Source organism: Saccoglossus kowalevskii, chromosome 22 (genome assembly GCF_978046115.1).
Source record: "Saccoglossus kowalevskii chromosome 22, keSacKowa6.1, whole genome shotgun sequence".
NCBI lineage: Eukaryota > Metazoa > Hemichordata > Enteropneusta > Harrimaniidae > Saccoglossus > Saccoglossus kowalevskii.
In genome coordinates, this window is record NC_140662.1 from 21,289,273 (window position 1) to 21,311,986 (window position 22,714).

The 22,714-nt window shown below is 33.5% G+C and overlaps 24 non-coding genes across 24 annotated transcripts; all 24 read right to left on the bottom strand.

Moving 5' to 3' along the window:
• Positions 1–506: 506 nt before the first annotated feature.
• LOC146729122 (small nucleolar RNA U3) lies at positions 507–722 on the bottom strand. The gene has a single exon (XR_014928564.1). It is a non-coding gene; the product is annotated as a small nucleolar RNA U3 (small nucleolar RNA).
• A 738-nt stretch (positions 723–1,460) lies between these two features.
• LOC144343614 (small nucleolar RNA U3) lies at positions 1,461–1,676 on the bottom strand. Its single transcript, XR_013418992.1, has one exon. It is a non-coding gene; the product is annotated as a small nucleolar RNA U3 (small nucleolar RNA).
• A 737-nt stretch (positions 1,677–2,413) lies between these two features.
• LOC146729123 (small nucleolar RNA U3) lies at positions 2,414–2,629 on the bottom strand. The gene has a single exon (XR_014928573.1). It is a non-coding gene; the product is annotated as a small nucleolar RNA U3 (small nucleolar RNA).
• Positions 2,630–3,353: 724 nt separating this feature from the next.
• Positions 3,354–3,569, bottom strand: LOC146729124 (small nucleolar RNA U3). The gene has a single exon (XR_014928578.1). It is a non-coding gene; the product is annotated as a small nucleolar RNA U3 (small nucleolar RNA).
• Positions 3,570–4,294: 725 nt separating this feature from the next.
• LOC146729125 (small nucleolar RNA U3) lies at positions 4,295–4,511 on the bottom strand. The gene has a single exon (XR_014928604.1). It is a non-coding gene; the product is annotated as a small nucleolar RNA U3 (small nucleolar RNA).
• Positions 4,512–5,248: 737 nt separating this feature from the next.
• Positions 5,249–5,464, bottom strand: LOC146729126 (small nucleolar RNA U3). Its single transcript, XR_014928533.1, has one exon. It is a non-coding gene; the product is annotated as a small nucleolar RNA U3 (small nucleolar RNA).
• Positions 5,465–6,202: 738 nt separating this feature from the next.
• LOC146729127 (small nucleolar RNA U3) lies at positions 6,203–6,418 on the bottom strand. Its single transcript, XR_014928553.1, has one exon. It is a non-coding gene; the product is annotated as a small nucleolar RNA U3 (small nucleolar RNA).
• Positions 6,419–7,156: 738 nt separating this feature from the next.
• Positions 7,157–7,372, bottom strand: LOC146729128 (small nucleolar RNA U3). The gene has a single exon (XR_014928540.1). It is a non-coding gene; the product is annotated as a small nucleolar RNA U3 (small nucleolar RNA).
• A 738-nt stretch (positions 7,373–8,110) lies between these two features.
• LOC144343625 (small nucleolar RNA U3) lies at positions 8,111–8,326 on the bottom strand. Its single transcript, XR_013419002.2, has one exon. It is a non-coding gene; the product is annotated as a small nucleolar RNA U3 (small nucleolar RNA).
• Positions 8,327–9,064: 738 nt separating this feature from the next.
• Positions 9,065–9,280, bottom strand: LOC144343641 (small nucleolar RNA U3). The gene has a single exon (XR_013419016.2). It is a non-coding gene; the product is annotated as a small nucleolar RNA U3 (small nucleolar RNA).
• A 737-nt stretch (positions 9,281–10,017) lies between these two features.
• Positions 10,018–10,233, bottom strand: LOC146729129 (small nucleolar RNA U3). Its single transcript, XR_014928600.1, has one exon. It is a non-coding gene; the product is annotated as a small nucleolar RNA U3 (small nucleolar RNA).
• A 738-nt stretch (positions 10,234–10,971) lies between these two features.
• On the bottom strand, positions 10,972–11,187 carry LOC146729130 (small nucleolar RNA U3). The gene has a single exon (XR_014928536.1). It is a non-coding gene; the product is annotated as a small nucleolar RNA U3 (small nucleolar RNA).
• A 737-nt stretch (positions 11,188–11,924) lies between these two features.
• On the bottom strand, positions 11,925–12,140 carry LOC146729131 (small nucleolar RNA U3). Its single transcript, XR_014928571.1, has one exon. It is a non-coding gene; the product is annotated as a small nucleolar RNA U3 (small nucleolar RNA).
• A 737-nt stretch (positions 12,141–12,877) lies between these two features.
• On the bottom strand, positions 12,878–13,093 carry LOC146729132 (small nucleolar RNA U3). Its single transcript, XR_014928544.1, has one exon. It is a non-coding gene; the product is annotated as a small nucleolar RNA U3 (small nucleolar RNA).
• Positions 13,094–13,832: 739 nt separating this feature from the next.
• LOC146729133 (small nucleolar RNA U3) lies at positions 13,833–14,048 on the bottom strand. Its single transcript, XR_014928547.1, has one exon. It is a non-coding gene; the product is annotated as a small nucleolar RNA U3 (small nucleolar RNA).
• Positions 14,049–14,785: 737 nt separating this feature from the next.
• LOC146729134 (small nucleolar RNA U3) lies at positions 14,786–15,001 on the bottom strand. The gene has a single exon (XR_014928565.1). It is a non-coding gene; the product is annotated as a small nucleolar RNA U3 (small nucleolar RNA).
• A 738-nt stretch (positions 15,002–15,739) lies between these two features.
• On the bottom strand, positions 15,740–15,955 carry LOC144343648 (small nucleolar RNA U3). The gene has a single exon (XR_013419022.2). It is a non-coding gene; the product is annotated as a small nucleolar RNA U3 (small nucleolar RNA).
• A 737-nt stretch (positions 15,956–16,692) lies between these two features.
• Positions 16,693–16,908, bottom strand: LOC146729135 (small nucleolar RNA U3). The gene has a single exon (XR_014928574.1). It is a non-coding gene; the product is annotated as a small nucleolar RNA U3 (small nucleolar RNA).
• A 724-nt stretch (positions 16,909–17,632) lies between these two features.
• LOC146729136 (small nucleolar RNA U3) lies at positions 17,633–17,848 on the bottom strand. The gene has a single exon (XR_014928579.1). It is a non-coding gene; the product is annotated as a small nucleolar RNA U3 (small nucleolar RNA).
• Positions 17,849–18,573: 725 nt separating this feature from the next.
• On the bottom strand, positions 18,574–18,790 carry LOC146729137 (small nucleolar RNA U3). Its single transcript, XR_014928605.1, has one exon. It is a non-coding gene; the product is annotated as a small nucleolar RNA U3 (small nucleolar RNA).
• Positions 18,791–19,527: 737 nt separating this feature from the next.
• Positions 19,528–19,743, bottom strand: LOC146729138 (small nucleolar RNA U3). The gene has a single exon (XR_014928534.1). It is a non-coding gene; the product is annotated as a small nucleolar RNA U3 (small nucleolar RNA).
• A 738-nt stretch (positions 19,744–20,481) lies between these two features.
• Positions 20,482–20,697, bottom strand: LOC146729139 (small nucleolar RNA U3). The gene has a single exon (XR_014928554.1). It is a non-coding gene; the product is annotated as a small nucleolar RNA U3 (small nucleolar RNA).
• A 738-nt stretch (positions 20,698–21,435) lies between these two features.
• On the bottom strand, positions 21,436–21,651 carry LOC146729140 (small nucleolar RNA U3). Its single transcript, XR_014928530.1, has one exon. It is a non-coding gene; the product is annotated as a small nucleolar RNA U3 (small nucleolar RNA).
• Positions 21,652–22,389: 738 nt separating this feature from the next.
• Positions 22,390–22,605, bottom strand: LOC146729141 (small nucleolar RNA U3). Its single transcript, XR_014928531.1, has one exon. It is a non-coding gene; the product is annotated as a small nucleolar RNA U3 (small nucleolar RNA).
• Between the last annotated feature and the right edge of the window lie 109 nt (positions 22,606–22,714).

Below are 22,714 nucleotides of genomic sequence, written 5' to 3' on the forward strand. Positions count from 1 at the left end.
TGAATACGATTTAAATGATTGACATGAAACACCACGAGAAAGTGTTCGAATATAATGCCACAGTTTTTGGTCTGAGAAGTCTCCGACGAAAAGTGTGACGTTATATCCGATACCCAAGCCTTTTGAGTGAGTGTTTCCAAATCATACCAGGAATAAAAACTCTAAAATTGAAAAAATCAATAATGGGAAAATTACAAGTGCGCAATGCTAAATACGTGTTAGCTTTCATGAATAGCAAACGATGAATCGTACGCTTTAAGATTTTCTCATGAATAATTATCGCGAATATAAATAATAAGGTATCAGAAGTATAATTTCTGTGTCAAGAGGTATTGAATAATTCATGAAAAATTACAAAACAACCAAACCCTAAAACCAACTCTAACCTAAACCCCAAAACTCCGGCCAAAATAGGATGAAAAGTGCCCCTCCAGATTAATCACACACAATAGAATAGTATGACATTATTGATGGTGGTTTATTTTGATTTAACAGAAAAAAGGGAAACCACTCAGAATGTGTTCACTTCCTCCATGGACAATTGCTTGGAATGGAACTTTCATCAATGACCAACATCAGTTGCAATAGAAACAACAATATAGGTCGTTTTCACGCTCAGAAGGGAACACTGTAACTCATCATTGTGGTTTGCGTTTCTCGTCACTTTTCAGTGATGGAATCGTGATACATACTATAGAAATGATCCCTAAAAGTATGATCTTACTGGATACACATCTTAAGGAATATTATATCCAAGTATTTACAACAATCTGAACACGGTTTTGACCACTGCATCATGGGGCATATTTAATTACATATCCGAATCGTAATGTTTGAATAATTTCTGACAATAATTTACATTTACCAATATACAATGTTCGATGTATATTATTATAATTAGATGTACATTTGATTTCGGATATACAATTAGGATTATGTTTTCAGCCTCTCACTGAATACGATTTAAATTACTGACGTGAAACACCACGAGAAAGTGTTCGAATATAATGCCACAGTTTTTGGTCTGAGAAGTCTCCGACGAAAAGTGTGACGTTATATCCGATACCCAAGCCTTTTGAGTGAGTGTTTCTTAATCATACCAGGAATAAAAACTCTAAAACTGAAAAAAATCAATAACGGGAAAATTACAAGTGCACAATGCTAAATACGTGTTAGCTTTCATAAATAGCAAACGATGAATCGTACGCTTTAAGATTTTCTCATGAATAATTATTGCGAATATAAATAATAAAGTATCAGAAGTATAATTTCTGTGTCAAGAGGTATTGAATAATTCATGAAAAATTACAAAACAACCAAACCCTAAAACCATCTCTAGCCTGAACCCCAAAACTCCGGCCAAAATATGATTAAAAGTGCCCCTCCAGATTAATCACACACAATAGAATAGTATGACATTATGATGGTGGTTTATTTTGATTTAACAGAAAAAAAGGGAAACCACTCTGAATGTGTTCACTTCCTCCATGGACAATTGCTTGGAATGGAACGTTCATCAATGACCAACATCAGTTGCAATAGAAACAACAATATAGGTCGTTTTCACGCTCAGAAGAGAACACTGTAACTCATCATTATGGTTTGCGTTTCTCGTCACTTTTCAGTGATGGAATCGTGATACATACTATAGAAATGATCCCTAAAAGTATAATCTTACTGAATATACATCTTAAGGAATATTTTATCCAAGTATTTACAACAACCTGAACATGGTTTTGACCACTGCATCGTGTGGCATATTTAATCACATATCCGAATCGTAATGTTTGAATAATTTCTGACAATAATTTACATTTGCCAATATACAATGTTCGATGTATATTATTATAATTAGATATACATTTGATTTCGGATATACAATTAGGATTATGTTTTCACCCTCTCACTGATTACGATTTAAATGATTGACATGAAACACCACGAGAAAGTGTTCGAATATAATGCCACAGTTTTTGGTCTGAGAAGTCTCCGACGAAAAGTGTGACGTTATATCCGATACCCAAGCCTTTTGAGTTAGTGTTTCCTAATCATACCAGGAATAAAATCTCTAAAACTGTAAAAATCAATAATGAGAAAATTACAAGTGCACAATGCCAAATACGTGTTAGCTTTCATAAATAGCAAACGATGAATCGTGCGCTTTAAGATTTTCTCATGAATAATTATCGCGAATATAAATAATAAGGTATCAGAAGTATAATTTCTGTGTCAAGAGGTATTGAATAATTAATGAAAAATTACAAAACAACCAAACCCTAAAACCAACTCTAACCTAAACCCCAAAACTCCGGCCAAAATAGGATTAAAAGTGCCCCTCCAGATTAATCACACACAATAGAATAGTATGACATTATGATGGTGGTTTATTTTGATTTAACAGAAAAAAAGGGAAACCACTCTGAATGTGTTCACTTCCTCCATGGATAATTGCTTGGAATGGAACGTTCATCAATGACCAACATCAGTTGCAATAGAAACAACAATATAGGTCGTTTTCACGCTCAGAAGAGAACACTGTAACTCATCATTATGATTTGCGTTTCTCGTCACTTTTCAGTGATGGAATCGGGATACATACTATAGAAATGATCCCTAAAAGTATGATCTTACTGGAAACAAATCTTAAGGAATATTATATCCAAGTATTTACAACAATCTGAACGCGGTTTTGACCACTGCATCATGTGGCATATTTAATTACATATCCGAATCGTAATGTTTGAATAATTTCTGACAATAATTTCCATTTGCCAATATACAATGTTCGATGTATATTATTATAATTAGATATACATTTGATTTCGGATATACAAATAGGATTATGTTTTCACCATCTCACTGAATACGATTTAAATTATTGACGTGAAACACCACGAGAAAGTTTTCGAATATAATGCCACAGTTTTTGGTCTGAGAAGTCTCCGACGAAAAGTGTGACGTTATGTCCGATACCCAAGCCTTTTGAGTGAGTGTTTCCTAATCATACCAGGAATAAAAACTCTAAAATTGAAAAAATCAATAATGGGAAATTTACAAGTGCACAATGCTAAATACGTGTTAGCTTTCATAAATAGCAAACGATGAATCGTACGCTTTAAGATTTTCTCATGAATAATTATCGCGAATATAAATAATAAGGTATCAGAAGTATAATTTCTGTGTCAAGAGGTATTGAATAATTCATGAAAAATTACAAAACAACCAAACCCTAACCTAAACCCCAAAACTCCGGCCAAAATAGGATTAAAAGTGCCCCTCCAGATTAATCACACACAATAGAATAGTATGACATTATGATGGTGGTTTATTTTGATTTAACAGAAAAAAGGGAAACCACTCTGAATGTGTTCACTTCCTCCATGGACAATTGCTTGGAATGGAACGTTCATCAATGACCAACATCAGTTGCAATAGAAACAACAATATAGATCGTTTTCACGCTCAGAAGAGAACACTGTAACTCATCATTATGATTTGCGTTTCTCGTCACTTTTCAGTGATGGAATCGGGATACATACTATAGAAATGATCCCTAAAAGTATGATCTTACTGGAAACAAATCTTAAGGAATATTATATCCAAGTATTTACAACAATCTGAACGCGGTTTTGACCACTGCATCATGTGGCATATTTAATTACATATCCGAATCGTAATGTTTGAATAATTTCTGACAATAATTTCCATTTGCCAATATACAATGTTCGATGCATATTATTATAATTAGATATACATTTGATTTCGGATATACAAATAGGATTATGTTTTCACCCTCTCACTGAATACGATTTAAATTATTGACGTGAAACACCACGAGAAAGTTTTCGAATATAATGCCACAGTTTTTGGTCTGAGAAGTCTCCGACGAAAAGTGTGACGTTAAGTCCGATACCCAAGCCTTTTGAGTGAGTGTTTCCTAATCATACCAGGAATAAAAACTCTAAAATTGAAAAAATCAATAATGGGAAATTTACAAGTGCACAATGCTAAATACGTGTTAGCTTTCATAAATAGCAAACGATGAATCGTACGCTTTAAGATTTTCTCATGAATAATTATCGCGAATATAAATAATAAGGTATCAGAAGTATAATTTCTGTGTCAAGAGGTATTGAATAATTCATGAAAAATTACAAAACAAGCAAACCCTAACCTAAACCCCAAAACTCCGGCCAAAATAGGATTAACAGTGCCCCTCCAGATTAATCACACACAATAGAATAGTATGACATTATGATGATGGTTTATTTTGATTTAACAGAAAAAAAGGGAAACCACTGTGAATGTGTTCACTTCCTCCATGTACAATTGCTTGGAATGGAACGTTCATCAATGACCAACATCAGTTGCAATAGAAACAGCAATATAGGTCGTTTTTTACGCTCAGAAGAGAACTCTGTAACTCATCATTATGATTTGCGTTTCTCGTCACTTTTCAGTGATGGAATCGTCATACATACTATAGAAATGATCCCTAAAAGTATGACCTTATTGGATCCAAATCTTAAGGAATATTATATCCAAGTATTTACAACAATCTGAACACGGTTTTGACCACTGCATCATGTGGCATATTTAATTACATATCGGAATCGTAATGTTTGAATAATTTCTGACAATAATTTACATTTACCAATATACAATGTTCGATGTATATTATTATAATTAGATGTACATTTGATTTCAGATATACAATTAGGATTATGTTTTCAGCCTCTCACTGAATACGATTTAAATTACTGACGTGAAACACCACGAGAAAGTGTTCGAATATAATGCCACAGTTTTTGGTCTGAGAAGTCTCCGACGAAAAGTGTGACGTTATATCCGATACCCAAGCCTTTTGAGTGAGTGTTTCCTAATCATACCAGGAATAAAAACTCTAAAATTGAAAAAATCAATAATGGGAAAATTACAAGTGCTCAATGCTAAATACGTGTTAGCTTTCATAAATAGCAAACGATGAATCGTACGCTTTAAGATTTTCTCATGAATAATTATCGCGAATATAAATAATAAGGTATCAGAAGTATAATTTCTGTGTCAAGAGGTATTGAATAATTCATGAAAAATTACAAAACAACCAAACCCTAAAACCAACTCTAACCTAAACCCCAAAACTCCGGCCAAAATAGGATGAAAATTGCCCCTCCAGATTAGTCACACACAATAGAATAGTATGACATTATTGATGGTGGTTTATTTTGATTTAACAGAAAAAAGGGAAACCACTCAGAATATGTTCACTTCCTCCATGGAAAATTGCTTGGAATGGAACGTTCATCAATGACCAACATCAGTTGCAATAGAAACAACAATATAGGTCGTTTTCACGCTCAGAAGAGAACACTGTGACTCATCATTGTGGTTTGCGTTTCTCGTCACTTTTCAGTGATGGAATCGTGATACATACTATAGAAATGATCCCTAAAAGTATGATCTTACTGGATACACATCTTAAGGAATATTATATCCAAGTATTTACAACAATCTGAACACGGTTTTGACCACTGCATCATGGGGCATATTTAATTACATATCCGAATCGTAATGTTTGAATAATTTCTGACAATAATTTACATTTACCAATATACAATGTTCGATGTATATTATTATAATTAGATGTACATTTGATTTCGGATATACAATTAGGATTATGTTTTCAGCCTCTCACTGAATACGATTTAAATTACTGACGTGAAACACCACGAGAAAGTGTTCGAATATAATGCCACAGTTTTTGGTCTGAGAAGTCTCCGACGAAAAGTGTGACGTTATATCCGATACCCAAGCCTTTTGAGTGAGTGTTTCTTAATCATACCAGGAATAAAAACTCTAAAACTGAAAAAAATCAATAATGAGAAAATTACAAGTGCACAATGCTAAATACGTGTTAGCTTTCATAAATAGCAAACGATGAATCGTACGCTTTAAGATTTGCTCATGAATAATTATCGCGAATATAAATAATAAAGTATCAGAAGTATAATTTCTGTGTCAAGAGGTATTGAATAATTCATGAAAAATTACAAAACAACCAAACCCTAAAACCATCTCTAGCCTGAACCCCAAAACTCCGGCCAAAATAGGATTAAAAGTGCCCCTCCAGATTAATCACACACAATAGAATAGTATGACATTATGATGATGGTTTATTTTGATTTAACAGAAAAAAAGGGAAACCACTCTGAATGTGTTCACTTCCTCCATGGACAATTGCTTGGAATGGAACGTTCATCACTGACCAACATCAGTTGCAATAGAAACAACAATATAGGTCGTTTTCACGCTCAGAAGAGAACACTGTAACTCATCATTATGGTTTGCGTTTCTCGTCACTTTTCAGTGATGGAATCGTGATACATACTATAGAAATGATCCCTAAAAGTATGATCTTACTGAATACACATCTTAAGGAATATTATATCCAAGTATTTACAACAATCTGAACATGGTTTTGACCACTGCATCGTGTGGCATATTTAATCACATATCCGAATCGTAATGTTTGAATAATTTCTGACAATAATTTCCATTTGCCAATATACAATGTTCGATGTATATTATTATAATTAGATATACATTTGATTTCGGATATACAATTAGGATTATGTTTTCACCCTCTCACTGAATACGATTTAAATGATTGACGTGAAACACCACGAGAAAGTGTTCGAATATAATGCCACAGTTTTTGGTCTGAGAAGTCTCCGACGAAAAGTGTGACGTTATATCCGATACCCAAGCCTTTTGAGTGAGTGTTTCCTAATCATACCAGGAATAAAAACTCTAAAACTGAAAAAAATCAATAATAGGAAAATTACAAGTGCACAATGCTAAATACGTGTTAGCTTTCATAAATAGCAAACGATGAATCGTACGCTTTAAGATTTTCTCATGAATAATTATCGCGAATATAAATAATAAAGTATCAGAAGTATAATTTCAGTGTCAAGAGGTATTGAATAATTCATGAAAAATTACAAAACAACCAAACCCTAAAACCAACTCTACCTTAACCCCAAAAACTCAGGCCAAAATAGGATTAAAAGTGCCCCTCCAGATTAATCACACACAATAGAATAGTATGACATTATGATGGTGGTTTATTTTGATTTAACAGAAAAAAAGGGAAACCACTCTGAATGTGTTCACTTCCTCCATGGACAATTGCTTGGAATGGAACGTTCATCAATGACCAACATCAGTTGCAATAGAAACAACAATATAGGTCGTTTTCACGCTCAGAAGAGAACACTGTAACTCATCATTATGGTTTGCGTTTCTCGTCACTTTTCAGTGATGGAATCGTGATACATACTATAGAAATGATCCCTAAAAGTATGATCTTACTGAATACACATCTTAAGGAATATTATATCCAAGTATTTACAACAATCTGAACATGGTTTTGACCACTGCATCGTGTGGCATATTTAATCACATATCCGAATCGTAATGTTTGAATAATTTCTGACAATAATTTACATTTGCCAATATACAATGTTCGATGTATATTATTATAATTAGATATACATTTGATTTCGGATATACAATTAGGATTATGTTTTCACCCTCTCACTGAATACGATTTAAATGATTGACATGAAACACCACGAGAAAGTGTTCGAATATAATGCCACAGTTTTTGGTCTGAGAAGTCTCCGACGAAAAGTGTGACGTTATATCCGATACCCAAGCCTTTTGAGTGAGTGTTTCTTAATCATACCAGGAATAAAAACTCTAAAACTGAAAAAAATCAATAATGGGAAAATTACAAGTGCACAATGCTAAATACGTGTTAGCTTTCATAAATAGCAAACGATGAATCGTACGCTTTAAGATTTTCTCATGAATAATTATCGCGAATATAAATAATAAGGTATCAGAAGTATAATTTCTGTGTCAAGAGGTATTGAATAATTCATGAAAAATTACAAAACAACCAAACCCTAAAACCAACTCTAACCTAAACCCCAAAACTCCGGCCAAAATAGGATTAAAAGTGCCCCTCCAGATTAATCACACACAATAGAATAGTATGACATCATTGATGGTGGTTTATTTTGATTTAACATAAAAAAAGGAAACCACTCAGAATGTGTTCACTTCCTCCATGGACAATTGCTTGGAATGGAACGTTCATCAATGACCAGCATCAGTTGCAATATAAACAACAATATAGGTCGTTTTCACGCTCAGAAGAGAACACTGTAACTCATCATTGTGGTTTGCGTTTCTCGTCACTTTTCAGTGATGGAATCGTGATACATACTATAGAAATGATCCCTAAAAGTATGATCTTACTGGATACACATCTTAAGGAATATTATATCCAAGTATTTACAACAATCTGAACACGGTTTTGACCACTGCATCATGGGGCATATTTAATTACATATCCGAATCGTAATGTTTGAATAATTTCTGACAATAATTTACATTTACCAATATACAATGTTCGATGTATATTATTATAATTAGATGTACATTTGATTTCGAATATACAATTAGGATTATGTTTTCAGCCTCTCACTGAATACGATTTAAATTACTGACGTGAAACACCACGAGAAAGTGTTCGAATATAATGCCACAGTTTTTGGTCTGAGAAGTCTCCGACGAAAAGTGTGACGTTATATCCGATACCCAAGCCTTTTGAGTGAGTGTTTCCAAATCATACCAGGAATAAAAACTCTAAAACTGAAAAAAATCAATAATGAGAAAATTACAAGTGCACAATGCTAAATACGTGTTAGCTTTCATAAATAGCAAACGATGAATCGTACGCTTTAAGATTTTCTCATGAATAATTATCGCGAATATAAATAATAAAGTATCAGAAGTATAATTTCTGTGTCAAGAGGTATTGAATAATTCATGAAAAATTACAAAACAACCAAACCCTAAAACCATCTCTAGCCTGAACCCCAAAACTCCGGCCAAAATAGGATTAAAAGTGCCCCTCCAGATTAATCACACACAATAGAATAGTATGACATTATGATGATGGTTTATTTTGATTTAACAGAAAAAAAGGGAAACCACTCTGAATGTGTTCACTTCCTACATGGACAATTGCTTGGAATGGAACGTTCATCACTGACCAACATCAGTTGCAATAGAAACAACAATATAGGTCGTTTTCACGCTCAGAAGAGAACACTGTAACTCATCATTATGGTTTGCGTTTCTCGTCACTTTTCAGTGATGGAATCGTGATACATACTATAGAAATGATCCCTAAAAGTATGATCTTACTGAATACACATCTTAAGGAATATTATATCCAAGTATTTACAACAATCTGAACATGGTTTTGACCACTGCATCGTGTGGCATATTTAATCACATATCCGAATCGTTATGTTTGAATAATTTCTGACAATAATTTCCATTTGCCAATATACAATGTTCGATGTATATTATTATAATTAGATATACATTTGATTTCGGATATACAATTAGGATTATGTTTTCACCCTCTCACTGAATACGATTTAAATGATTGACGTGAAACACCACGAGAAAGTGTTCGAATATAATGCCACAGTTTTTGGTCTGAGAAGTCTCCGACGAAAAGTGTGACGTTATATCCGATACCCAAGCCTTTTGAGTGAGTGTTTCTTAATCATACCAGGAATAAAAACTCTAAAACTGAAAAAAATCAATAATAGGAAAATTACAAGGGCACAATGCTAAATACGTGTTAGCTTTCATAAATAGCAAACGATGAATCGTACGCTTTAAGATTTTCTCATGAATAATTATCGCGAATATAAATAATAAAGTATCAGAAGTATAATTTCAGTGTCAAGAGGTATTGAATAATTCATGAAAAATTACAAAACAACCAAACCCTAAAACCAACTCTACCTTAACCCCAAAACTCCGGCCAAAATAGGATTAAAAGTGTCCCTCCAGATTAATCACACCCAATAGAATAGTATGACATTATGATGGTGGTTTATTTTGATTTAACAGAAAAAAAGGGAAACCACTCTGAATGTGTTCACTTCCTCCATGGACAATTGCTTGGAATGGAACGTTCATCAATGCCCAACATCAGTTGCAATAGAAACAACAATATAGGTCGTTTTCAAGCTCAGAAGAGAACACTGTAACTCATCATTATGGTTTGCGTTTCTCGTCACTTTTCAGTGATGGAATCGTGATACATATTATAGAAATGATCCCTAAAAGTATGATCTTACTGAATACACATCTTAAGGAATATTATATCCAAGTATTTACAACAATCTGAACATGGTTTTGACCACTGCATCGTGTGGCATATTTAGTCACATATCCGAATCGTAATGTTTGAATAATTTCTGATAATAATTTACATTTGCCAATATACAATGTTCGATGTATATTATTATAATTAGATGTACATTTGATTTCAGATATACAATTAGGATTATGTTTTCAGCCTCTCACTGAATACGATTTAAATTACTGACGTGAAACACCACGAGAAAGTGTTCGAATATAATGCCACAGTTTTTGGTCTGAGAAGTCTCCGACGAAAAGTGTGACGTTATATCCGATACCCAAGCCTTTTGAGTGAGTGTTTCCAAATCATACCAGGAATAAAAACTCTAAAATTGAAAAAATCAATAATGGGAAAATTACAAGTGCGCAATGCTAAATACGTGTTAGCTTTCATGAATAGCAAACGATGAATCGTACGCTTTAAGATTTTCTCATGAATAATTATGGCGAATATAAATAATAAGGTATCAGAAGTATAATTTCTGTGTCAAGAGGTATTGAATAATTCATGAAAAATTACAAAACAACCAAACCCTAAAACCAACTCTAACCTAAACCCCAAAACTCCGGCCAAAATAGGATGAAAAGTGCCCCTCCAGATTAATCACACACAATAGAATAGTATGACATTATTGATGGTGGTTTATTTTGATTTAACAGAAAAAAAGGGAAACCACTCAGAATGTGTTCACTTCCTCCCTGGACAATTGCTTGGAATGGAACGTTCATCAATGACCAACATCAGTTGCAATAGAAACAACAATATAGGTCGTTTTCACGCTCAGAAGGGAACACTGTAACTCATCATTGTGGTTTGCGTTTCTCGTCACTTTTCAGTGATGGAATCGTGATACATACTATAGAAATGATCCCTAAAAGTATGATCTTACTGGATACACATCTTAAGGAATATTATATCCAAGTATTTACAACAAACTGAACACGGTTTTGACCACTGCATCATGGGGCATATTTAATTACATATCCGAATCGTAATGTTTGAATAATTTCTGACAATAATTTACATTTACCAATATACAATGTTCGATGTATAATATTATAATTAGATGTACATTTGATTTCGGATATACAATTAGGATTATGTTTTCAGCCTCTCACTGAATACGATTTAAATTACTGACGTGAAACACCACGAGAAAGTGTTCGAATATAATGCCACAGTTTTTGGTCTGAGAAGTCTCCGACGAAAAGTGTGACGTTATATCCGATACCCAAGCCTTTTGAGTGAGTGTTTCTTAATCATACCAGGAATAAAAACTCTAAAACTGAAAAAAATCAATAATGGGAAAATTACAAGTGCACAATGCTAAATACGTGTTAGCTTTCATAAATAGCAAACGATGAATCGTACGCTTTAAGATTTTCTCATGGATAATTATCGCGAATATAAATAATAAAGTATCAGAAGTATAATTTCAGTGTCAAGAGGTATTGAATAATTCATGAAAAATTACAAAACAACCAAACCCTAAAACCAACTCTACCTTAACCCCAAAACTCCGGCCAAAATAGGATTAAAAGTGCCCCTCCAGATTAATCACACACAATAGAATAGTATGACATGATGATGGTGGTTTATTTTGATTTAACAGAAAAAAAGGGAAACCACTCTGAATGTGTTCACTTCCTCCATGGACAATTGCTTGGAATGGAACGTTCATCAATGACCAACATCAGTTGCAATAGAAACAACAATATAGGTCGTTTTCACGCTCAGAAGAGAACACTGTAACTCATCATTATGGTTTGCGTTTCTCGTCACTTTTCAGTGATGGAATCGTGATACATACTATAGAAATTATCCCTAAAAGTATGATCTTACTGAATACACATCTTAAGGAATATTATATCCAAGTATTTACAACAATCTGAACATGGTTTTGACCACTGCATCGTGTGGCATATTTAGTCACATATCCGAATCGTAATGTTTGAATAATTTCTGATAATAATTTACATTTGCCAATATACAATGTTCGATGTATATTATTATAATTAGATGTACATTTGATTTCAGATATACAATTAGGATTATGTTTTCAGCCTCTCACTGAATACGATTTAAATTACTGACGTGAAACACCACGAGAAAGTGTTCGAATATAATGCCACAGTTTTTGGTCTGAGAAGTCTCCGACGAAAAGTGTGACGTTATATCCGATACCCAAGCCTTTTGAGTGAGTGTTTCCAAATCATACCAGGAATAAAAACTCTAAAATTGAAAAAATCAATAATGGGAAAATTACAAGTGCGCAATGCTAAATACGTGTTAGCTTTCATGAATAGCAAACGATGAATCGTACGCTTTAAGATTTTCTCATGAATAATTATCGCGAATATAAATAATAAGGTATCAGAAGTATAATTTCTGTGTCAAGAGGTATTGAATAATTCATGAAAAATTACAAAACAACCAAACCCTAAAACCAACTCTAACCTAAACCCCAAAACTCCGGCCAAAATAGGATGAAAAGTGCCCCTCCAGATTAGTCACACACAATAGAATAGTATGACATTATTGATGGTGGTTTATTTTGATTTAACAGAAAAAAGGGAAACCACTCAGAATGTGTTCACTTCCTCCATGGACAATTGCTTGGAATGGAACGTTCATCAATGACCAACATCAGTTGCAATAGAAACAACAATATAGGTCGTTTTCACGCTCAGAAGGTAACACTGTAACTCATCATTGTGGTTTGCGTTTCTCGTCACTTTTCAGTGATGGAATCGTGATACATACTATAGAAATGATCCCTAAAAGTATGATCTTACTGGATACACATCTTAAGGAATATTATATCCAAGTATTTACAACAATCTGAACACGGTTTTGACCACTGCATCATGGGGCATATTTAATTACATATCCGAATCGTAATGTTTGAATAATTTCTGACAATAATTTACATTTACCAATATACAATGTTCGATGTATATTATTATAATTAGATGTACATTTGATTTCGGATATACAATTAGGATTATGTTTTCAGCCTCTCACTGAATACGATTTAAATTACTGACGTGAAACACCACGAGAAAGTGTTCGAATATAATGCCACAGTTTTTGGTCTGAGAAGTCTCCGACGAAAAGTGTGACGTTATATCCGATACCCAAGCCTTTTGAGTGAGTGTTTCTTAATCATACCAGGAATAAAAACTCTAAAACTGAAAAAAATCAATAATGGGAAAATTACAAGTGCACAATGCTAAATACGTGTTAGCTTTCATAAATAGCAAACGATGAATCGTACGCTTTAAGATTTTCTCATGAATAATTATTGCGAATATAAATAATAAAGTATCAGAAGTATAATTTCTGTGTCAAGAGGTATTGAATAATTCATGAAAAATTACAAAACAACCAAACCCTAAAACCATCTCTAGCCTGAACCCCAAAACTCCGGCCAAAATAGGATTAAAAGTGCCCCTCCAGATTAATCACACACAATAGAATAGTATGGACATTATGATGGTGGTTTATTTTGATTTAACAGAAAAAAAGGGAAACCACTCTGAATGTGTTCACTTCCTCCATGGACAATTGCTTGGAATGGAACGTTCATCAATGACCAACATCAGTTGCAATAGAAACAACAATATAGGTCGTTTTCACGCTCAGAAGAGAACACTGTAACTCATCATTATGGTTTGCGTTTCTCGTCACTTTTCAGTGATGGAATCGTGATACATACTATAGAAATGATCCCTAAAAGTATAATCTTACTGAATATACATCTTAAGGAATATTTTATCCAAGTATTTACAACAACCTGAACATGGTTTTGACCACTGCATCGTGTGGCATATTGAATCACATATCCGAAATGTAATGTTTGAATAATTTCTGACAATAATTTACATTTGCCAATATACAATGTTCGATGTATATTATTATAATTAGATATACATTTGATTTCGGATATACAATTAGGATTATGTTTTCACCCTCTCACTGAATACGATTTAAATGATTGACATGAAACACCACGAGAAAGTGTTCGAATATAATGCCACAGTTTTTGGTCTGAGAAGTCTCCGACGAAAAGTGTGACGTTATATCCGATACCCAAGCCTTTTGAGTGAGTGTTTCCAAATCATACCAGGAATAAAAACTCTAAAATTGAAAAAATCAATAATGGGAAAATTACAAGTGCGCAATGCTAAATACGTGTTAGCTTTCATGAATAGCAAACGATGAATCGTACGCTTTAAGATTTTCTCATGAATAATTATCGCGAATATAAATAATAAGGTATCAGAAGTATAATTTCTGTGTCAAGAGGTATTGAATAATTCATGAAAAATTACAAAACAACCAAACCCTAAAACCAACTCTAACCTAAACCCCAAAACTCCGGCCAAAATAGGATGAAAAGTGCCCCTCCAGATTAATCACACACAATAGAATAGTATGACATTATTGATGGTGGTTTATTTTGATTTAACAGAAAAAAGGGAAACCACTCAGAATGTGTTCACTTCCTCCATGGACAATTGCTTGGAATGGAACTTTCATCAATGACCAACATCAGTTGCAATAGAAACAACAATATAGGTCGTTTTCACGCTCAGAAGGGAACACTGTAACTCATCATTGTGGTTTGCGTTTCTCGTCACTTTTCAGTGATGGAATCGTGATACATACTATAGAAATGATCCCTAAAAGTATGATCTTACTGGATACACATCTTAAGGAATATTATATCCAAGTATTTACAACAATCTGAACACGGTTTTGACCACTGCATCATGGGGCATATTTAATTACATATCCGAATCGTAATGTTTGAATAATTTCTGACAATAATTTACATTTACCAATATACAATGTTCGATGTATATTATTATAATTAGATGTACATTTGATTTCGGATATACAATTAGGATTATGTTTTCAGCCTCTCACTGAATACGATTTAAATTACTGACGTGAAACACCACGAGAAAGTGTTCGAATATAATGCCACAGTTTTTGGTCTGAGAAGTCTCCGACGAAAAGTGTGACGTTATATCCGATACCCAAGCCTTTTGAGTGAGTGTTTCTTAATCATACCAGGAATAAAAACTCTAAAACTGAAAAAAATCAATAACGGGAAAATTACAAGTGCACAATGCTAAATACGTGTTAGCTTTCATAAATAGCAAACGATGAATCGTACGCTTTAAGATTTTCTCATGAATAATTATTGCGAATATAAATAATAAAGTATCAGAAGTATAATTTCTGTGTCAAGAGGTATTGAATAATTCATGAAAAATTACAAAACAACCAAACCCTAAAACCATCTCTAGCCTGAACCCCAAAACTCCGGCCAAAATATGATTAAAAGTGCCCCTCCAGATTAATCACACACAATAGAATAGTATGACATTATGATGGTGGTTTATTTTGATTTAACAGAAAAAAAGGGAAACCACTCTGAATGTGTTCACTTCCTCCATGGACAATTGCTTGGAATGGAACGTTCATCAATGACCAACATCAGTTGCAATAGAAACAACAATATAGGTCGTTTTCACGCTCAGAAGAGAACACTGTAACTCATCATTATGGTTTGCGTTTCTCGTCACTTTTCAGTGATGGAATCGTGATACATACTATAGAAATGATCCCTAAAAGTATAATCTTACTGAATATACATCTTAAGGAATATTTTATCCAAGTATTTACAACAACCTGAACATGGTTTTGACCACTGCATCGTGTGGCATATTTAATCACATATCCGAATCGTAATGTTTGAATAATTTCTGACAATAATTTACATTTGCCAATATACAATGTTCGATGTATATTATTATAATTAGATATACATTTGATTTCGGATATACAATTAGGATTATGTTTTCACCCTCTCACTGATTACGATTTAAATGATTGACATGAAACACCACGAGAAAGTGTTCGAATATAATGCCACAGTTTTTGGTCTGAGAAGTCTCCGACGAAAAGTGTGACGTTATATCCGATACCCAAGCCTTTTGAGTTAGTGTTTCCTAATCATACCAGGAATAAAATCTCTAAAACTGTAAAAATCAATAATGAGAAAATTACAAGTGCACAATGCCAAATACGTGTTAGCTTTCATAAATAGCAAACGATGAATCGTGCGCTTTAAGATTTTCTCATGAATAATTATCGCGAATATAAATAATAAGGTATCAGAAGTATAATTTCTGTGTCAAGAGGTATTGAATAATTAATGAAAAATTACAAAACAACCAAACCCTAAAACCAACTCTAACCTAAACCCCAAAACTCCGGCCAAAATAGGATTAAAAGTGCCCCTCCAGATTAATCACACACAATAGAATAGTATGACATTATGATGGTGGTTTATTTTGATTTAACAGAAAAAAAGGGAAACCACTCTGAATGTGTTCACTTCCTCCATGGATAATTGCTTGGAATGGAACGTTCATCAATGACCAACATCAGTTGCAATAGAAACAACAATATAGGTCGTTTTCACGCTCAGAAGAGAACACTGTAACTCATCATTATGATTTGCGTTTCTCGTCACTTTTCAGTGATGGAATCGGGATACATACTATAGAAATGATCCCTAAAAGTATGATCTTACTGGAAACAAATCTTAAGGAATATTATATCCAAGTATTTACAACAATCTGAACGCGGTTTTGACCACTGCATCATGTGGCATATTTAATTACATATCCGAATCGTAATGTTTGAATAATTTCTGACAATAATTTCCATTTGCCAATATACAATGTTCGATGTATATTATTATAATTAGATATACATTTGATTTCGGATATACAAATAGGATTATGTTTTCACCATCTCACTGAATACGATTTAAATTATTGACGTGAAACACCACGAGAAAGTTTTCGAATATAATGCCACAGTTTTTGGTCTGAGAAGTCTCCGACGAAAAGTGTGACGTTATGTCCGATACCCAAGCCTTTTGAGTGAGTGTTTCCTAATCATACCAGGAATAAAAACTCTAAAATTGAAAAAATCAATAATGGGAAATTTACAAGTGCACAATGCTAAATACGTGTTAGCTTTCATAAATAGCAAACGATGAATCGTACGCTTTAAGATTTTCTCATGAATAATTATCGCGAATATAAATAATAAGGTATCAGAAGTATAATTTCTGTGTCAAGAGGTATTGAATAATTCATGAAAAATTACAAAACAACCAAACCCTAACCTAAACCCCAAAACTCCGGCCAAAATAGGATTAAAAGTGCCCCTCCAGATTAATCACACACAATAGAATAGTATGACATTATGATGGTGGTTTATTTTGATTTAACAGAAAAAAGGGAAACCACTCTGAATGTGTTCACTTCCTCCATGGACAATTGCTTGGAATGGAACGTTCATCAATGACCAACATCAGTTGCAATAGAAACAACAATATAGATCGTTTTCACGCTCAGAAGAGAACACTGTAACTCATCATTATGATTTGCGTTTCTCGTCACTTTTCAGTGATGGAATCGGGATACATACTATAGAAATGATCCCTAAAAGTATGATCTTACTGGAAACAAATCTTAAGGAATATTATATCCAAGTATTTACAACAATCTGAACGCGGTTTTGACCACTGCATCATGTGGCATATTTAATTACATATCCGAATCGTAATGTTTGAATAATTTCTGACAATAATTTCCATTTGCCAATATACAATGTTCGATGCATATTATTATAATTAGATATACATTTGATTTCGGATATACAAATAGGATTATGTTTTCACCCTCTCACTGAATACGATTTAAATTATTGACGTGAAACACCACGAGAAAGTTTTCGAATATAATGCCACAGTTTTTGGTCTGAGAAGTCTCCGACGAAAAGTGTGACGTTAAGTCCGATACCCAAGCCTTTTGAGTGAGTGTTTCCTAATCATACCAGGAATAAAAACTCTAAAATTGAAAAAATCAATAATGGGAAATTTACAAGTGCACAATGCTAAATACGTGTTAGCTTTCATAAATAGCAAACGATGAATCGTACGCTTTAAGATTTTCTCATGAATAATTATCGCGAATATAAATAATAAGGTATCAGAAGTATAATTTCTGTGTCAAGAGGTATTGAATAATTCATGAAAAATTACAAAACAAGCAAACCCTAACCTAAACCCCAAAACTCCGGCCAAAATAGGATTAACAGTGCCCCTCCAGATTAATCACACACAATAGAATAGTATGACATTATGATGATGGTTTATTTTGATTTAACAGAAAAAAAGGGAAACCACTGTGAATGTGTTCACTTCCTCCATGTACAATTGCTTGGAATGGAACGTTCATCAATGACCAACATCAGTTGCAATAGAAACAGCAATATAGGTCGTTTTTTACGCTCAGAAGAGAACTCTGTAACTCATCATTATGATTTGCGTTTCTCGTCACTTTTCAGTGATGGAATCGTCATACATACTATAGAAATGATCCCTAAAAGTATGACCTTATTGGATCCAAATCTTAAGGAATATTATATCCAAGTATTTACAACAATCTGAACACGGTTTTGACCACTGCATCATGTGGCATATTTAATTACATATCGGAATCGTAATGTTTGAATAATTTCTGACAATAATTTACATTTACCAATATACAATGTTCGATGTATATTATTATAATTAGATGTACATTTGATTTCAGATATACAATTAGGATTATGTTTTCAGCCTCTCACTGAATACGATTTAAATTACTGACGTGAAACACCACGAGAAAGTGTTCGAATATAATGCCACAGTTTTTGGTCTGAGAAGTCTCCGACGAAAAGTGTGACGTTATATCCGATACCCAAGCCTTTTGAGTGAGTGTTTCCTAATCATACCAGGAATAAAAACTCTAAAATTGAAAAAATCAATAATGGGAAAATTACAAGTGCTCAATGCTAAATACGTGTTAGCTTTCATAAATAGCAAACGATGAATCGTACGCTTTAAGATTTTCTCATGAATAATTATCGCGAATATAAATAATAAGGTATCAGAAGTATAATTTCTGTGTCAAGAGGTATTGAATAATTCATGAAAAATTACAAAACAACCAAACCCTAAAACCAACTCTAACCTAAACCCCAAAACTCCGGCCAAAATAGGATGAAAATTGCCCCTCCAGATTAGTCACACACAATAGAATAGTATGACATTATTGATGGTGGTTTATTTTGATTTAACAGAAAAAAGGGAAACCACTCAGAATATGTTCACTTCCTCCATGGAAAATTGCTTGGAATGGAACGTTCATCAATGACCAACATCAGTTGCAATAGAAACAACAATATAGGTCGTTTTCACGCTCAGAAGAGAACACTGTGACTCATCATTGTGGTTTGCGTTTCTCGTCACTTTTCAGTGATGGAATCGTGATACATACTATAGAAATGATCCCTAAAAGTATGATCTTACTGGATACACATCTTAAGGAATATTATATCCAAGTATTTACAACAATCTGAACACGGTTTTGACCACTGCATCATGGGGCATATTTAATTACATATCCGAATCGTAATGTTTGAATAATTTCTGACAATAATTTACATTTACCAATATACAATGTTCGATGTATATTATTATAATTAGATGTACATTTGATTTCGGATATACAATTAGGATTATGTTTTCAGCCTCTCACTGAATACGATTTAAATTACTGACGTGAAACACCACGAGAAAGTGTTCGAATATAATGCCACAGTTTTTGGTCTGAGAAGTCTCCGACGAAAAGTGTGACGTTATATCCGATACCCAAGCCTTTTGAGTGAGTGTTTCTTAATCATACCAGGAATAAAAACTCTAAAACTGAAAAAAATCAATAATGAGAAAATTACAAGTGCACAATGCTAAATACGTGTTAGCTTTCATAAATAGCAAACGATGAATCGTACGCTTTAAGATTTGCTCATGAATAATTATCGCGAATATAAATAATAAAGTATCAGAAGTATAATTTCTGTGTCAAGAGGTATTGAATAATTCATGAAAAATTACAAAACAACCAAACCCTAAAACCATCTCTAGCCTGAACCCCAAAACTCCGGCCAAAATAGGATTAAAAGTGCCCCTCCAGATTAATCACACACAATAGAATAGTATGACATTATGATGATGGTTTATTTTGATTTAACAGAAAAAAAGGGAAACCACTCTGAATGTGTTCACTTCCTCCATGGACAATTGCTTGGAATGGAACGTTCATCACTGACCAACATCAGTTGCAATAGAAACAACAATATAGGTCGTTTTCACGCTCAGAAGAGAACACTGTAACTCATCATTATGGTTTGCGTTTCTCGTCACTTTTCAGTGATGGAATCGTGATACATACTATAGAAATGATCCCTAAAAGTATGATCTTACTGAATACACATCTTAAGGAATATTATATCCAAGTATTTACAACAATCTGAACATGGTTTTGACCACTGCATCGTGTGGCATATTTAATCACATATCCGAATCGTAATGTTTGAATAATTTCTGACAATAATTTCCATTTGCCAATATACAATGTTCGATGTATATTATTATAATTAGATATACATTTGATTTCGGATATACAATTAGGATTATGTTTTCACCCTCTCACTGAATACGATTTAAATGATTGACGTGAAACACCACGAGAAAGTGTTCGAATATAATGCCACAGTTTTTGGTCTGAGAAGTCTCCGACGAAAAGTGTGACGTTATATCCGATACCCAAGCCTTTTGAGTGAGTGTTTCCTAATCATACCAGGAATAAAAACTCTAAAACTGAAAAAAATCAATAATAGGAAAATTACAAGTGCACAATGCTAAATACGTGTTAGCTTTCATAAATAGCAAACGATGAATCGTACGCTTTAAGATTTTCTCATGAATAATTATCGCGAATATAAATAATAAGGTATCAGAAGTATAATTTCTGTGTCAAGAGGTATTGAATAATTCATGAAAAATTACAAAACAACCAAACCCTAAAACCAACTCTAACCTAAACCCCAAAACTCCGGCCAAAATAGGATTAAAAGTGCCCCTCCAGATTAATCACACACAATAGAATAGTATGACATTATTGATGGTGGTTTATTTTGATTTAACAGAAAAAAGGGAAACCACTCAGAATGTGTTCACTTCCTCCATGGACAATTGCTTGGAATGGAACGTTCATCAATGACCAACATCAGTTGCAATAGAAACAACAATATAGGTCGTTTTCACGCTCAGAAGAGAACACTGTGACTCATCATTGTGGTTTGCGTTTCTCGTCACTTTTCAGTGATGGAATCGTGATACATACTATAGAAATGATCCCTAAAAGTATGATCTTACTGGATACACATCTTAAGGAATATTATATCCAAGTATTTACAACAATCTGAACATGGTTTTGACCACTGCATCGTGTGGCATATTTAATCACATATCCGAATCGTAATGTTTGAATAATTTCTGACAATAATTTCCATTTGCCAATATACAATGTTCGATGTATATTATTATAATTAGATATACATTTGATTTCGGATATACAATTAGGATTATGTTTTCACCCTCTCACTGAATACGATTTAAATTACTGACGTGAAACACCACGAGAAAGTGTTCGAATATAATGCCACAGTTTTTGGTCTGAGAAGTCTCCGACGAAAAGTGTGACGTTATATCCGATACCCAAGCCTTTTGAGTGAGTGTTTCTTAATCATACCAGGAATAAAAACTCTAAAACTGAAAAAAATCAATAATGGGAAAATTACAAGTGCACAATGCTAAATACGTGTTAGCTTTCATAAATAGCAAACGATGAATCGTACGCTTTAAGATTTTCTCATGAATAATTATCGCGAATATAAATAATAAGGTATCAGAAGTATAATTTCTGTGTCAAGAGGTATTGAATAATTCATGAAAAATTACAAAACAACCAAACCCTAAAACCAACTCTAACCTAAACCCCAAAACTCCGGCCAAAATAGGATTAAAAGTGCCCCTCCAGATTAATCACACACAATAGAATAGTATGACATTATTGATGGTGGTTTATTTTGATTTAACAGAAAAAAGTGAAACCACTCAGAATGTGTTCACTTCCTCCATGGACAATTGCTTGGAATGGAACGTTCATCAATGACCAACATCAGTTGCAATAGAAACAACAATATAGGTCGTTTTCACGCTCAGAAGAGAACACTGTGACTCATCATTGTGGTTTGCGTTTCTCGTCACTTTTCAGTGATGGAATCGTGATACATACTATAGAAATGATCCCTAAAAGTATGATCTTACTGGATACACATCTTAAGGAATATTATATCCAAGTATTTACAACAATCTGAACATGGTTTTGACCACTGCATCGTGTGGCATATTTAATCACATATCCGAATCGTAAT